The sequence below is a fragment of the Pectinophora gossypiella genome, chromosome Z, assembly GCF_024362695.1.
Source record: "Pectinophora gossypiella chromosome Z, ilPecGoss1.1, whole genome shotgun sequence".
Taxonomy (NCBI): domain Eukaryota; kingdom Metazoa; phylum Arthropoda; class Insecta; order Lepidoptera; family Gelechiidae; genus Pectinophora; species Pectinophora gossypiella.
Genome location: NC_065433.1, coordinates 19,022,447 through 19,040,044, shown reverse-complemented (window position 1 = coordinate 19,040,044; position 17,598 = coordinate 19,022,447). Strand labels below are relative to the sequence as shown.

Here is a 17,598-nt window from a genome sequence, read left to right as displayed (position 1 = left end):
TGCCATCTGCGGCAAATCTAGAATAAGTTACGTCAAAAAAAATCTAGTGATAACTAGAAATCTAGTGATAACACCAAGCCTTGTATACATACATAAACTCACGCCCATAATCCCAAATGGGGTGGGCAGAGCCACAAGTAATCAAAGACAACTTGCAGCCACTGTTGATACGAAGTCCTACGATGGATATGATGAACCTTATAGTGATAAGGGATCAGCCTATCGCCCACTTGTAGAACCTATCGAATGATCTAAGACAACACTATAGAAAATAATATATTGTAAGTTATATATTTACTTCAAGTTAATCTTTTTACATTCTAATTGTAATTTTATGGCTGAAATAAAGATATACTACTATTATTATGTGATTAAAATTGCTTCCAAAATATCAATCAATATATTAAGTATGCATTTTACATTCAAAAGTCGTGAATAAATATGACACATTAGTCTCTTTCCCGTATTCCTAAATGCTTAACATTTCCATTTTCACGTCGCAGTCACTTTTTCAAATTCGGTATGAGTAATGGCATGTCTTCGTAATTCCTGTAGGATTTTTACACGGGACTCATCTATTATTTAGGAGGAGGCTGGCTTAGCGCGAGATTTACAGTTTCCGTGCGGAAGAGTTCGAGTATCTATCATAATTTTTCGAATTCTCGTAGTTATTGTTTTGTGCACCTGTGCTTTCGCTTATTTTCAGAAACGAAAGCAGTGAGTATTTATACTCACTTCACTCGTTTATACGGCGGTTTATATCTTTTGAAAATCAATAAGTTGTCGCATCAAAACTTATTAATTTTTTTAGTTCATGCTAGGGGCCCGAAGTATACCGATAGAGGTTAATTTACCCAATGCCGCTAGTGATATAATCATTGAAGGGCAGAAAATGTCGACTCTATCATCAGTATCGGCACTAGGAAGCCGAAGTGTATTACAGGGTAGTAAGGTAAATAATATTTAGCTTCATCATATTATGATCATGTGTCAAATTGATTAACTACGCTAGAAAACAGAACAATATTTTGAAATGTTCGTTATGGTTTAGATGTAATGCACTTTTACTTTTTTTCCATCTTTCACTTACTAATGTACACAGATAGTTTTTGTTTATTATGTGATATGTCCTGCGCTGCCCGCATCCAGCGGCTTCCCGCGACCTTCACCAGATCGCAGCGCAGGACCGATCGTCGTGGAGATCCTTGGGGGAGGCCTATGGCCAGCAGTGGGCGTCATACGGCTGATGATGATGATGTGATATGTGATGTCACACGAAACTCAATCATGGCCGTCCCTGTTTCGTGTCTTCTTATCTTGTAAAAATAAAATATTTCAAAATGATCTTATAAAACAAAACTATTAGATAATTCTCTTTATATGATAAACAACCATATCCGATATATTTCATATTTTATTGTTACAACTGTACAGGTCCATGAAGTCGCAATTGGTAAATTACGTATTACGTGGTTGTATTGGTATAATAGGGTAGTCCCTATTCTAAAGTGAAACTATTCCAACTAGTCAAATTAGTTACTTTTTACTAAACGTCAAAACACAAAATTTCTATGGAATTTGAATAAATGGTAACCTGTGACGTCATAGAAAAACGTGACAAAATGTCGCACTTATTATTACATTTTTCTTAATTATAATTCATAAAAATAAGTTAATTATAGAAACTATAAAATGTTTTTTGTCACCTTTTGATCTGTCTTTATTTAGTAATCGGAATTTCATAATTTATCTTTGACCTAGGAAACTAGGTACCTAATTTAGTATACAAACTAACCCCTTGTCCTATATTTGAGGGTACATCAATTTATCAAGTGCACAATAAATAAACACGAGAATAATCTTCAATGAGGATAGTCCAGCATCACGTATCTGCATTAATCATGTGTCGGATTTTATGTAAATTCTGCTAAGTGCCCTTGATAAATGGATGGTCAAGCTTGGATGCCAATGCGCCATGTGTATGGACTTCAGAAAGTTTCCGAAATATTTTTTTAAAGTAGTTTTTGTTTTGCCTTAGACAACAATTGGGTCGGATACTAGGTTCGAGAAAAAATATGAAATTCTTATTACTAAACAAAGACAAATCTTTAACTAACGAAGTAACGAAAAATATTTTCTTTTTTCTATTTAACTTATGAATTTTATCACATTTTTTATATGACACTGTGTGACGACACAGTGCTATTTCATACAAATTCCATAGTAATTTTGTGTTTTGACGTTTAGTAAAAAGTAACTGATTTGACTAGTTGGCTTAGGAACATTGAAGGCTCACCCGGAATGAAAAAGTATGGTGTATATGAATGGAGATAAGAAAAGACATTTAAAATTTCACACATGTGAAACAGAATGGCAATTACTTTCAAGTTTCATGGCTGAAGTATAGATATTATTTTAATCGAAGACAAATGTGTCTTTTGGTGCTGATAAGGTAGATCTATTTTAAACCTTTGATATCAAAAGTTGATTTAACACCAAAAGCATAGGTAGCCAAAGCCACACCTACTTAAAAATTACGTTTAAAAATCTATTAAATTTATTTGCAGTGAACGTCGACCATAATCATTTATCCAATCTTTCATCTCTAATTATAAACAAAATCGTGCGACAAGTCCCCAGTTTCAGTGTACGCTACTGGTCACTGTCCACTTGATTTCATTTTTCATTCTTAAAACGTTTTGTTTCGCTGACAGGGGTCCGTAGTGTATTGAAAGAGAGTTTGTTTTTGTCCCCACTGGACCCTCGATCAGCCTTATGGGACTGACCATGTTGGATTTTGTTAGGAACATCATTAACTTGAATTAGAAAGGTGTACACAAAATGGAAAGTGGTGAATCGCTTTATATTCATTAAGCGGTTGCTTTTAGATTCAATATTTTCATCAATTTTAAAATACAGCCTGTAATTTTTGATAATGCAGATAATACGAAATTAAATTTCCATTTGAAAATACGATTTTGAATAGGAAACATTTTAATTACACAAGCCTCAGCTACCTATATGTGGGGCCCGACCACAGAATCTATATATTATTATTAAACCCGTACAATATTATGATGGATGTAACAGTCAAATATTATAAAAATTTATACCATTTATTGTTCAACATCCGTATTACGAATAGTTAACCAAAGGTCCATCAAACAGATAGCTCTCTCTATCTCGTTGACCAATACAAACGTGATGCAGTATAGGTCAAATGGCAGCAATATATCTGCCTGGATGCCTCTCAATCATAACAGGAACTCGGAATGATGCCTATTTGTCAATAATGCTCATATTTTGTTAAAGGATTCGCAGATCTTGTGGTGTAAGAGAGAGGGTTGAGGTTATTGTGGTCGTTATGCTTGGCGTTTTAAAAGCTTTTCAATTACTATATTGTATTTAAAGAAGGAAGACCCCGCGATGGATTTCTAAAATAATAATAAAAAAAAATATTTAAGGAAGAAGTCCAAGTAGATTTAGTCATTGCTATTTGATGAGAAAAAAATATTTATAAGTAAGTTCCTATTTAGATGTTGTAGTTACGAAATGTGTATTTTACTCGTTTAATATCTATTTTCTTTTCTCTGATAATTGTTTTGCAAGTGTACCTTTACCACCTACCACCATTTCTCTTTTCATATATTTTATTCTACAGTAGTTTTGTTTTGTAGTAAAGACAGATGTAATTCTAACGAAAAACATTTTATTTTTCCTACTTAACTTATTTATGAATTTTTACCAAGAAAAACGTAATAATAAGTCCGACATTTTATCACGTTTTTTTATGACGTCACATTGTGCTTTTTCTATAAATTCCATAGTAATTTCGTGTTTTGACGTTTAGTAAAAAGTAACTGATTTGACTAGTTGGAAAGTAGCCTATTTTAACAGCTTAAAGTATATTATGAAATATTCCAACACTGCGTATAGAGCTACTATTTTTAATTTCCTAACCATATTTTCACTTTTGGACCCCTAAATACGATGACACGTTTTAATTACGTGGGTCGCAGGCGCCTATTTTAATTTTAAAGAGTAATCCGCTTTTGTGCCGCGGTAAATACCACGTCACTGGAATAGTGATGTGTTTACTATAGTTAAAATTTTAATAAATTTTGTATTTTTCTTGTAATAATGTTAAGTAATATATTAATTCTGAGAGTTCTGCAGTGGAGTTCTGATAATGTATATTTATTGGTTTTTAAGTTGGAATAAGGTAAATGTCGGAAAACTTTATGTAAGTGCTCTGAATCTTCACAACAGATTATTATACTTATAATGCGTATTCGTAGAGAAAGTATCTACCAATAAAAACCTTGTGTGGTAATGCTTAAAAAAGCAGTTTGAGTAAAAGTATCGATGAGGAATTGCCCAACACTAGCGTACGCGGTGACAATGATAACAGTAATTAACAGGACTTAATCCCACCGCGACAGGTTTCTTATTAACACCATTTGTCAGCGCGTCGCGAGGATTATACGAAATTATCTACCATCTCTATTTGGCATCTTGATGGTTATCAGGGGATTTCGCATCTATTTTATAAATAAAATATTAAACTGGTTTTTTATATTTTTTTCTAATTGTGGTTCCGAACCCGATCCCACAAAGAAAGTGTATAAGTACTTTTTTTTAAATAAATAATTTTATTTTATATTTTTTTGGAAAGCAAAAAAGTTATATTATCCAGAAGTAAACCAATTCTTTCTCATTTCGTTTCGATGGCTTGGAATACACAAGTATAACAACATTTATTGCGGAAATGTACCTACTTCTAGAATATTTTCATACCACTTTAAGTCGAAAGAAACATAGTTAGGTTCTTTTTCTTCAAACGTTTAAAAGATGTGGGGTTGACGTGAATTTTTGACACTAGTTTATTAAGGCCGATTGCATAAGCCACAACATCTTAAACAAAATGGCAAAAGGGGGTGAGAGATTAAAATACACCCTCAGTAATCCCCAGTATTTAGTGAGATTGAAAATTTTGCTTTGCAAATTAGAGGATTTACTTTTAACTATAATTAATACTCTGAAAAGTTGATCATAGGTGACGGAGTTTGATTCTAAGAAGTTGATATATTGATATATTGCCCTGTACTTATGTGTGAATATATTAATGGCTGCTAGAATTGAGATCTTAGGTATTTCTGATTAGAGTTGATGTTCAATCGACTGGGACATCACATTAATTTACCATTGTATGAAAAGCTGTGAAGAACTTTATAATCTTTTACAATGTCCAAATGTACAAAGCATCTCCCCTTTTACAGATAATTTTAAAATTCAAAGGGCATCTTATTCTAAATGATGTCTCCGATTCATCACAAAAAATAAGCAAGAGGAACTAGTTACAGAGTCTATTAACTCTTGGACACTATCTCAAGTCACATTAAATCATACGCTGACGAATGTAATATTGTACAATATGTGATATAAATAGACATCATTAATCATCTTGTAAAGCAGATTTTGAGTGCATTTTATGGGGTTCGAAATAAAGGTTGAAATGAAATGAAATACATTTTTTCGCTCTTTAGTGTTATTCTATATTAGATTATTTTTATTTTTTCTTGACCTTTTTGTAAGTAAAGGATTTCTTCATCTTACGATAATTTTCAATTTAAACAATAGCTACGCCTGACAATTTCTTCATTGTGAATAACGCCCGCGTAGCGTAGTCGTCGCCGTACCCGCCTGTTAAAATTATAATAGCAACAGAAATACGATAGCGCTGGTGGTACAGTTGTGTGTTTGCTATGAACAACGCGCAAGGGTATTTATTGTAAATGATTTAGTTTGTGTCGTTTATATAATTTATACATTATTACATCTGAAAACCTTATTTAGACTTGCGGCCTAGCGATATGGGGATCTTTGCATCGGGAATAACCAGCGGCGGGTTATTTAATGACAAAGCTAATATTATGCAACAATATAATGGCTAATAAATATTTAGATTTAAACAGTTTACTACATACGAAACCATAAGGTCAAATAAACTAATTAAGTTCTTTCTCTTTGTTTATGATTTCCACTTTGGATTCAGTCCTCCATAGTCTGTCCCTAAGCAAAGCGCGTATCTGAATCTCTGCTCAATCACGGGACTCATTCATGCGTAGGTACCTAGCAGCCGCGCTAACCCTTGTTAATGCTAGAAGATATTAAGATACGGCTAATCCTCACATAACTTAGGATCAAGATCGTTAAACGCGGTTTAGACGCCACTGACCATTGTCCTGCGTTTAATTTAAACGGAACATTGTGTTCCGAGTTTCACAGTAATGATTTTACAAACCCTCGGCTTGGGTCCACTTGCGGTTCATATCACGTGAATGACGTTTAAGCCCAAGTATTACGGCTGGGAATTCATAAGCGTGTGTTTGTTTAGTTGTGTCCTATACTTGTACGAAGTGTCGTAAGATTTTATGCGTGGCTCTCTTTATGCAAACTGGCCCTAAGGGTGGTGTTTCTGGTTTTTGGCGCTATTGAAACTTGACCCGTCATTCCCGTGGAGACGGCCTCATTTCGTTATTAGCCCATAACGGGAAACACAATTTGGTTGATGACCGTTTTGATGTGTGCGATATGAGATTGGGTTAAATTTAGCATTCCGATATATTGTCGCTACGGTGCTTGTTTGATAATTTTAATTGTTGAAACTATTGGGATGGGTCCAATTTTTTCATATTAATTTAAAATTAAGCAAAAATAGAAATTTAAGGTGAGATAAGGCCACACCCTGAGAAAATGAAATACTACGCTGTTTTGAAGATCAAAATACGACCAAACTTTTACATTAAATTAAAAGCATTATGTTTATTTTGAATTAATTTACTCACTGGTGTTATTCCCTTCGTTTCCGCCTCAGTGCGCGCGTCCCTTATCATTAATAACATTAATTAACACGATTTTTCCAACTAGCCCTCTAATGAATCATTATTCATATTTTCTGAGTGCTTCAGATGAAAATTGATGAGTGCGTGAGATTAAAGATGACAGACTAAATAAGTGTCCTTACTGAAATTAAAGTATATTATGTGTTTGTTCAGACAAGTCTGTCCAATAGAGTAGAGTACAATTGTTGTAGGAAATATTTATCCTTATATGTATATATAGCGATAAAAGTTGCTGTAGAACATCCACTGGGTGAGAGCTCTCACTGCTCCCCATTTGTCTGGACATATTATACACACAATAAGTCTTATCAAAATACAGATATAAAAATAAAGTCATCATCGTCATCTTCCTAGCATTATCCTGTTATTCACAGGGTCCGCTTACCTAACCTCAAGATTTGACAGGTCCGGTTTTTTACAGAAGCGACTGCCTGTCTGGCCTTCCAACCAGCTAAGGGAAAACCAGCCCAATACAGGTTAGGTCACATACCCGAAAATGCATTTCTCGAGAATGTGGGTTTTGTTTTCACCGCTGAGCACCTTATGATAATAATTTATGATTTAAACGTGACTTCGAAAACAAATTCGACAATCATTGATTTACGCCTTTGCTGGATTCGAACCTACGACCTCAAGGTGAGAGACAAGCGTTCTACCAACTGGGCTACCACGGCTTGTTAGATAAAAAATATAGTATAATCACAAATACAATGTCAAGTCAATGTTATCATAAAATGAACTCTGCCCACCCCATGAGATATAATGTTACCTTCTACGCAAAGATATATCTGACCTCTAAAATAAGTTATACGTATACTAAAATCATAACAAACCATAAACCGTTTCACTTCATAATGACTATCGTTAATTCAAACAATAGGATGCGAGGGAGAGACACTGAGTATAAAATTTAATTGATTGTGTAGCTTTGTTGCCGTGACGTTTAATTTCACTGAGATATGACCACATATCAATTTTGTCTATGAATTATTTTACTGAATTCGCAAAGGCATACCGGAATAGATAAGCAGTAATTGCAACACAATGTGTTGTATAATACAAAAACACCAAAAAGAAAGCTCTCCGCCGCAACAGTGTTTAAACACTGCCGTGACCAGGATTCGAACCTGGGTTACTACGGCCACAACGTAGGGTCCTAACCACTAGACGATCACGGCTACCGGAGCAATGCGTACAGTGCCGAAAATAACTACTGCTATAGTTAGCGCTATAGATAGCGCGTGAAAGCGGGCGATAGCAAGCGTAACTGACTGACTACTTTTTTATTTTTTTTTAAAGTCGGTCAAATTACTTGGAGTAACACCGTAACCTTGTGGATTTTGTGCGAGCATCACGCAATAACATGTGGATCTTGCTACATAATTTGCGCGTAGTAAATGTATGCAGCCTAAATAAATCAACGTATAATAAGAAATAAAATTTATTGGTTTATTTTGTGGTTTTACCATACTTACACTACCAGTAATTTATGTTGCTGTTGTATATCTTTTAACGTTCCCCCTAAACACACAACAATTAGAAAACAACCAATTACTCAGTCGAACGACCAAATCGGTTGGAATCCACGAAATTATCCACACAAAATTGGTATCCAGCAATTTGTGGGCCACGTGCCTTTTGAAAGAAAACGTGTCCGAGAAAATTTCCCTCTTTTTTGTAAAATCACGAATGATAGACTGTCAGAATTATGTTTGATTGATTGTTATAGAATTCCGTTTATGTTTTCCTAATTTTTGGATGGGACTCATACAATGTCATGTAATATAAACTACTTAATGAGTGTGACTTAAGTTTTCTTTAGTCTCAGGATATGGCATTTAGTGTTTATTAAATTACTATTATTTACTGTGTATGATCGGAAGTAACTCATACTATGATTAACTTACTCAATATAACAATGGAAGTAAAGATAGGTAATTGTTAAAATTATTATGTGATATAGAACGAGTAATCAAAAAAGTTCAATATCTTTAGGACACAATACATCTAGAAGTACCTACCTAAATGACGAGGTCAATTTCTGTCCGTAAGTATAAAGTCTTCATAATTGTTTGGGGCAAATGGTAGACTCTAAACTTCGTATTTTCCCTAAAACATTGGTAGTATATACCTGTAATCTGCATGTTTTTATAAAACACAACTATTTCAAGACACCCACAAAATTACTTGCGGGGTTGACAAGTGCATATTTTATGAGGAGCCGCCATTATCCTTGTGCGTGTGCGGGGTTAACTTCACCGTAGACAATTTATTTAAACAAGCTCATTCATTAACAAAAAGCATTCCCTTGTTATGTGTGTCAATTTTATCGTGTATTCAACCGTAATTGGTGATTTGATTGCTGTTTGTAAGTGTGAATAATAACCCTGTTTTGGACAAAGCTCGTTTATTTCCTCTAACGAAATTCTATTTATATTCCGGAACATTTTGCTTTTAAGTTTATTAGTACTACTTCTGAGTTTTTGGGCTTTATTGATAGTAGAATAGAATTTAAAAAGCGTTATATAATACGTAAAGTATTCTATGGGTTATGGTAGCCAGCTAGCTAGGTACTATAAAGGCGAAGTTGAAGTTTTCCAAAATATGCATCGTCATCTGTGTCTCCTAAGGATAACGCAAAGGGGAATAAGACAGCAAAATATGGGTCCCAAAATGAAATCTTTTCATTCTTGTGTTGATGTGAAGTAAGAGGCAATTCACTCAAGCCATCGCACACCGCAACGAATAATACACGGTGCCGTATGACTATAATAGAATTTGGTTATTGTATAACAGGAGTTCATCATCATCATCACTAAACAGAACCACGTTCTTTTCGGTGTAGCATTCCGCTCCATGCTACTTTCTAGGGCAGCGGTATTCCTCTTGCCTTCCACCCTCAGAAGACACACAACAGAAGTTAAGTGGAATAAAATATTACATTTATATTTTACGTAATGCGAACGTCGAAGTAATCATGTGAGACGACGCCACCCGCAAACTATGCGAATAAATAAAGCGACAAAATTTATTGACAACCATTGCTTCTCTTTACCTATCGCAGCGGGATGGTTATGGGGCAAAGTTGAGAAGCCAAGAAATACAATTTGTGAAACAGCCTTTGCTGTTCATGTACATCAACTGTAGCTTCTATATTACGACAATAAAGACTGATTTCGAGAAACGGAAACAGCAATAGACGCAAAAATACCAGAGCTTCGATATAATGCGAGCCATTTATAACGTATTGTGTTTTGATTGCGCACGTCAGTTTGCAGACTAGTTTCTGTCGACGGATGATACTCGTACGAGAATAGGAAATGGTTATGTCTTGAGATCCGAAGCCAAGTTTGAATGGTCCAAATGGCTGGGCGTTATCGTTCGCTCCGTTAGCTTAGTTTATTGTCTTCAAGTCTCCTTTCAACCGTGAAATCTATGGGTTATGGAGACAAAATCTTGAAAATATTTTGTGCGGAGCTATAATTTGACGGCATTATGTAAATGTTTCGAAGAAAACTGTTATGACTATGACCATAAGAGTAAAGAGAGTACTTTGAGAATAAAGAAGGCTCTACAGTTATTTTAACATGTTTTTGTGAAAATGTAAAATAAAGTGCTTTAATCAAATGGGGTTAAATCTAATATGGTTGTCCAATAAAACACATATAGATAAAGACAGATATAGGTAATGCCTTAGAAATTTCCCCCTATTGAATTTTATGAAAAGGACTTTATCAAGTGACGCCACACATTGATGGACGCGGTATTATAAAACCACCAACACAATTCACAATCACCCTAACCTTGGGATTATCGACCTTATTTATTTGAAAAAAGCTGATTCTATTTTTGATATGGGTTAAAATTTGGCAGTACTATAAGTAAATCTATAGAATAAGACACCCCTCGTCAGAGAGCATGCCGAACCAAGTATCATTTTAGATCAAACACGTGATAATGGCTATAAGAGCGCCCCTATTATTTGATACAATAAAAGTGAAGTGCCGACATATTCCGCATTCTACTGCGAAATGACAGCAAAGTCGAATCTGACCAAACTGATGCTTGTGACGGTATGAAACTTGAACCGTAAGGAAGAGAAGATAAGATCGAAATCTGGCCAGTGGCGAAAGAGTTTGGTGAAAGCTTTTAGGGTGACAGAGGTAGAACGCATGCTGCTATCATGCAGTGAAAAGGTCGGTAGGCTCGTAGATACGGACTAATGGTGATTGAGAAAAATATTGCTCCTGTACCAGTCCAATAATTCGTGGTTATGTTCTTCATGAATATTGAAGATCCGACTGTGATACTTTTATTTGATTACACTTTTAGTGGCTCACAATACTCGTGCCTTTAATGGAAGTCGTAAATAAATTTCCGTCGTGGATGTCTTTTTTATTTTTGTTAATAAATTTGATAATGCCGATAGAAGATCTGTTTATTTTCGTAACATTGCCAGTGAAATTGAAAGTCATACCTACTATAAAAACCCATGTAGCAAGTTTCACAGATTTTTTTTAACATAACTACATGTTTATAGTTATAGGATGTATTCTAAATTCGTATTTGCGAATAAATTCAGGGTATTAATTACCGAATTGTTCACGCATTACTGGCATCGACGCGACACTTTGTCGTCATATTAAATTTATTCACCCCTTTCGTTTTCGGCTAGTTGACTGAATATTAATATATAATTTCTACTCCAGGGGTAATCTTTACCGATTAATGTTACAAAACACACACACATGGGTGTTTTCCAGTCCTTTTATACTCGTATAAAAGTGACCCATTTATTTTAAAGGAAAGTGATTCAATTCAATGATATCATATGAAAATTCAAATATTTGAAAAATAAAACAAATAAATTTGTCTAATTGGTTTTATTATAATAATGACGTTGAACTTAATCCAAGCAACACCCTCTTGAATGGCATGATAGATTATAAAATTATCATAGTCGACCATATTGGATATATTGGTCCGAACATAAGTACTCAGTTAAATTAATTGTTTCCAAATTGGTATCCTTTTTCTAATCCCCATTTGAAATTTGAGGTATTGGTTTTATCTAAAATCTGTCGTCTCCAAACAATGCCATATGTATGGACTAAACACACACTTTTTGGACAAAGGGTGAGCAATCGAAGTAATGTTGAAAAATATATGATGATTTATCTTTGTATTGTTTTGTTTCAAAATTATTTTTGGTTTTTATAGTATGAAATGGTAATATTGTTGATATTTTTATGTAGGTAAGTTTGTTATTAGTAAAAAGAGGTCTGTGAGGTACGATGGTAGCTGATGTTTATGATGTGGACTGTATTACTATATGAATAAATAACAAACTTAGTTTATGAGAGAGTTATTTTAATGTATTTTCACCAACAAGAACAAGACGTAAGCAAGACACAAAAACCAAGATACAAAACGTTGTCAAAAAAGAAATAGAAATCATCTAAAAAGATTATAAAATCTGCGAAGAGTTCGCAACAAGGTCTTTGTAGGTAATTCGAGTATTAAAGACCAATTGTAGCCTTAGAGGACTGCCCTGTGTTACTACATCTTTATGAAACCGTATATTGACGTATTAGGGTGAATATATTACGGATTCCAATTCGAAAATTGTCAGCCCTAATATCGAGTGAGCTTTCCAAAATCAAATTTGTCCCAAATGGAATTACTCTGTGATTATTTCCTATTAGCAGTATGATAAACAGTTTAACTATGTTAGACAGGAATTAGATTTTCATAAAACGTCCGATTGTTTGTGGAAATTTAAAGAGTTGAGTTGAATGGTTATAATGTTAATATGGAGTCGATTCTAAAATGATGATATTATGTATAGGGTAATTAAGGTTTTAATATTTTCTTTAAAATGCATCTAGACTGAAGGTAACGTTGCCAAATCGTAATAGAGTATTAAGGTAGAGTAGGGTCCATATTTCCATTCATAAAGCGCAAGCGTCTTCTCTTGAGAATCTAGGTAATTGAAAAGCTGCCCTTATACTTTTATCATAGAATAAACAATTTTACTATGTACGTGGAAGCTTGAGAAGCTTTTACTGGTGGGTTTTGTTTCGAATATAATGTTAGTACAATTCAGTGTGACATAGCGTGTACCTTATCAGAGTATTGTAATAGAATTTCCAACGAGTCCTGTCAAAATAATAAGTGGTAAGATTGATACGGTGTTTTACAGTAATTTGTGAACATTATCGTTCTAATGGATGGGACGAGCCATCAAATTAATTAGCTCAAGTAAACGTGCATAGTCGTAATAATGTGGGCTATTTTAATGTTAAATTGTTTAGGTAAGCACAGTGAGTATATGTTTGGGCAAAATATACTATACTAAGGTAGACTTCAGAGACTTGTCGACGAAAATGAAAAATTACATAAATTATTTAGGAAAGTGTGAGGTGGGACGTAATCCAATACGAATAGCGGTTATAACAATATTATGCATTTTAATTTCTGATGGAAACATGATGACCATTCCAAGCGTGACACTCATAATGTCTTCTGGTGACATGTGGAATGATTACTTCGTATTAAAACTACTTACAGCAACAGTAAGTTACAGCTGAGTTAGGTGCGTACATAAGTAGAAGAAATCAGAAAAAATACGTAAATAGTAGAAATAGTTGGTTTCTTTACTAGAGACTTTAGACCATCCATAAGGTAAGTAGGTACGTTTACTAGGTTGGTTGTTATCTTAAGCTAATTAACAAAGTTATTCAGCGATCACAGGTAATTGTTACTAATTACATAATGTCTAATAGACGTCTTAAGCATATCAACGTTAATTAAGGTTCGCATTGTCGCTAATGTACTAGCTAATATTAATCGATATGGTTTAGGTACATACGATCCTATTTCCAAAATGATACGTTCAAGTTTTTATTTACACATTTTAACAGTTGTAGAATAGATGAGTGAATAAATTGAAAAATAAATTATTAAAAAATAAATGTCAAATATTTAATAATAACTATTTTATAATTTTGAATGAATAATAAAAATACGAAAGTAATTTACATTGGATACCATAACAGATGAACGTCAACTTAGGCAGCCGTATCGAATGTGTATCGTTTGTATTCGTTTAGAATTTCTAATATAAACACAATCAATCTCTCGCGATTTGTTCGCGAATGTAATTGATTGACTAACCATCAATTTGACATTTATTTTTGGTTCTCCTTGCCTGTTTGGGGTTGGTATGAGTCAACGCATGTAAAACTATACTATGTAATTCTAAGTTTGATACATACAGAGGTCTGTAACACCAGGAGCGTTCTGAACCAGCATTTTTAATGAAAATCTGGTAATTCTAAGTTCGAAGCTCATAATCTGTACCTAGGCTGTTTGACTATCTAGTAAATCATTACAAACAAATCTAAAATAAATTATGTGAAGAACAACTTTTGTAGCTACGTTTAAAGTGAGAAGATATTTATATTAGTCACAGTTACGATATAAAGACCAAGTTTTAAACCGTCCAACATAAATAATTATGCAATTTTTCACACAAGAAGTAAGTTGATACCTTTGAGACTCTTTCCTCTGTCAAAGTCTAAATTATCTGATGCGGGTGTATTGTGTCCCTGTTGTAACTCGTCCGATCGATCAACTTCACTCTAATTCCGCTCATCTGCATACTAATTCCCTGCTCACGCCCTTACCGACCTAAGTATTAATACGCAGTACGAATTATCAGTACAGTGCGCTACGATTTTTTTAATGTAAACTTCGACTGTAATTCCGAGAGGTTATTTTAAGTTACTAATGGAACCAAAGCACTATTGATGATCATTTGATTAAATTATAGCAGTTTTTTGACGCGCCTTTTAATTTGCGCATGATAACATTTTATTTGGATAGATAAATAGTGATAGTGGCTCATTCCCTGCTTAAAAGTAGTCTTAAGATTATGGAGGTACAGTACATAGAAAAAATCGTCCTTAGATTTTTTTTTAATAGAAGTTATGTTGCTAACTGTACACTAGGTAACTGGTCAAAACATTGTATGCTATGCGGGCTATTACGGCTAATAAAACGAGGTCTAGCCGCGTGCGAAATATTCATATTTTTTACAACAGTTTCATTTATCTGTAGTTAAAGCTTAACTGGTTTCAATCAAAGTAGAGAAGATTGGTCGCAACGTTACTTTGCTCTGTTAAAAGCAACAGGCGTTTAATTTATTTTGAGTTAACTTTTTCAAATTTTATTATTAACTTGTTTAGCTCTAACCATGCAACTGTGTAACAGTAACAGTAAATTACTTTTAGTTATAATAACAAAATATAATCACCGTATATAATCAATGTATAAACATTGAGGTACCTAACTAGATATTTATAAAACCCTATTTAAAATATATTTATAGAACAATAATTACTATAGAATCTCAAATAGAAAATCCCCTAATTACCCTTTACTCATGCGACAATCAGTCTTTCAGTTGAAAAGAGATTTCTCATCAGTCAAGAAGACCCAAGCGTTACACTGTTAAAATTAAATATGCATAGAAAAGGGTTAGCTTTTGGCCAGATTCGCCACGCTTCTGGTATTAATATCTTGATCCATCAGCCGTTGACGGGTTAAGATGAATCAGTGCCAGTCATGGAAGGGTTAACAGGGGTGCGCTCGATGTTCAGATACGAATCTTTCTTATTCATATGTGAAATTGCTGGTTTTGGCAAGAACTTTATCATTGAATAAAAGCCACTCTCTTGTTTTGATAACTTGGGTTTGTGAGGTATGTAAACGGAATTTAGTGTTTTATTTGAGGACTATTGAAATTCAAAGATTTTTGTTTTATTAAAGTACGAGAATATAATCCTTAATCCATCGCCATAATTGTGATTCATTATTCTATTCATCCTAGCACTTCGATACCGCGTGGCTTTGCATCTGTTTATCCTGATATGGACTACGGGAGCGAGTTATGTATGTAATATTTTTAAATGATACCCACAAAAACGTCATTCAACAAAAACCGCCAGCCGCACTGCAATAATATTTTTTGACTACCTAACTGAAAATTTATTCTAAAAAAAATATTTTTTATTTTACTCAAATGGTTTACCATAGGCTAAGAATTTTCGGGCTTATGCAAAAACATTGCTGTTTAAAAAAAAATGTTTAAAAATCTATAATCACCATCTAAAGTTTATTTATGCGCTTAAAAACTAATACAAAAAAGTAACAATCTTGCTATATGAATGATTCCGCTTTTCCTGAGTTCATTTTCAGAGAGAGAAATTTCATTATGCTCTTGAGACCGTCATCAATTATCTCGGCACTATCAAAATGAGTATCAAAATTCAAAAGCTGCTCAACATTGTACAACAAAAGTCTGATGGCATGAAATTGTACCCACCCACATAGATTAATGACAACCAGAGCTTCACAATGAACTAAGCCGTTTTTTACTGATCCCTTTTCGATTTAACAGCAATTAAAAAGTTCTGTGAAAGGGTTAACTTCATTTGCGTATAATTGGTCCGATTCGCTTGTGGGATCGCATTTCAAATATTTAGAACGATACGACCAACAACTCAATTTTGTCAATAGTAATAGGTTTTATTACTAATTATTATTTCTGGTCAGTTGTGCTGACGCATGCTGAACATGCCTCGTACGTAGTTCATAAAAATATTTGGGATAACATCAAAATAAAACTCTGTAAAATCTCGGTAAAAAATATCGATTGTCTGTAAAATTAGTATCAACACAAACAAAAATATGTTAACTTAAACCTTAACTATGTTACTTAACATAAAATCAATTACAAAGTAGGAACCCAATACAGACTTCTCTTCGAAATCAAAGTCGAAATTATTTTTAATTACCCATCTGGTATTTGTAAAGGAGACATCGGGGTACAAAAGGGTATCTCCATAATTGATTCAACACGGTTCCAAGAGTCAGAAATGCTTTAGCGTCCGCGGTTAGGGTTAAGGTGCGTTCAAATTCTTTATAATGGAACAGAATTGAATTTCGACTCTAATTTGATTGGGGATTTTTTCCAGCAAAATAATGTTTCTTATTTAGCCCCGGGGGTAATTAAATTAGGCGTTTTGTTGTAGTGATTTCTTTCTCAATTCCACCCTGTGCAACGTGCCTTTGCAAATTAGTGTTGTTCACAATGAATCTGTTCGGGATACGACTGTGACTCTTTTATATCGACTTTCTCTTGCTGGAATTTAGGATTTTTGATAAATTTTTCCTGATTTTTTTTCGCTTTATGTTACACCTGTTCTTACTGTGCAGTATTTTTTTAGAATCTGCCAATATTACGTTCCGCCAAATATTAGTAAGTTAATAAAATGTGAGAAAATAAAAAATGCCAAAAATTCCTTCGAGCCGGATTTGAACCAGCGACCTATGGATGACAATTAAAACCAGCTACAGTCCACCGCTCTACCAACTGAGCTATCGAAGGTGTGAGTAACGAGGCAAAATGTGCAAACGCTATCTGTTTCCTTTCGCTTAGCAGAAAAATATGCGTGTTATGATTTCGTAGCGAACTAGAGCAAACATTCATGTCTAAAATATCTTACTTCCTAAGGCAGAAACAGACTATACATTATAAATGGATAGTAGCTCTGAGGTACTAATTATAGTTTATAATCTGGTCACGGGATATCGTAATGATAAAACTCGCTACAAAGACTGATGTTTA

At 34.0% G+C, this 17,598-nt stretch overlaps 2 non-coding genes across 2 annotated transcripts; both read right to left on the bottom strand.

The window, feature by feature from the left end:
• Positions 1 to 8,011: 8,011 nt before the first annotated feature.
• Positions 8,012 to 8,083, bottom strand: Trnah-gug (transfer RNA histidin (anticodon GUG)). Its single transcript has one exon. It is a non-coding gene; the product is annotated as a tRNA-His (tRNA).
• Positions 8,084 to 17,270: 9,187 nt separating this feature from the next.
• Trnay-gua (transfer RNA tyrosine (anticodon GUA)) lies at positions 17,271 to 17,358 on the bottom strand. Its single transcript is given in 2 exon segments — positions 17,271 to 17,306; positions 17,322 to 17,358. It is a non-coding gene; the product is annotated as a tRNA-Tyr (tRNA).
• Between the last annotated feature and the right edge of the window lie 240 nt (positions 17,359 to 17,598).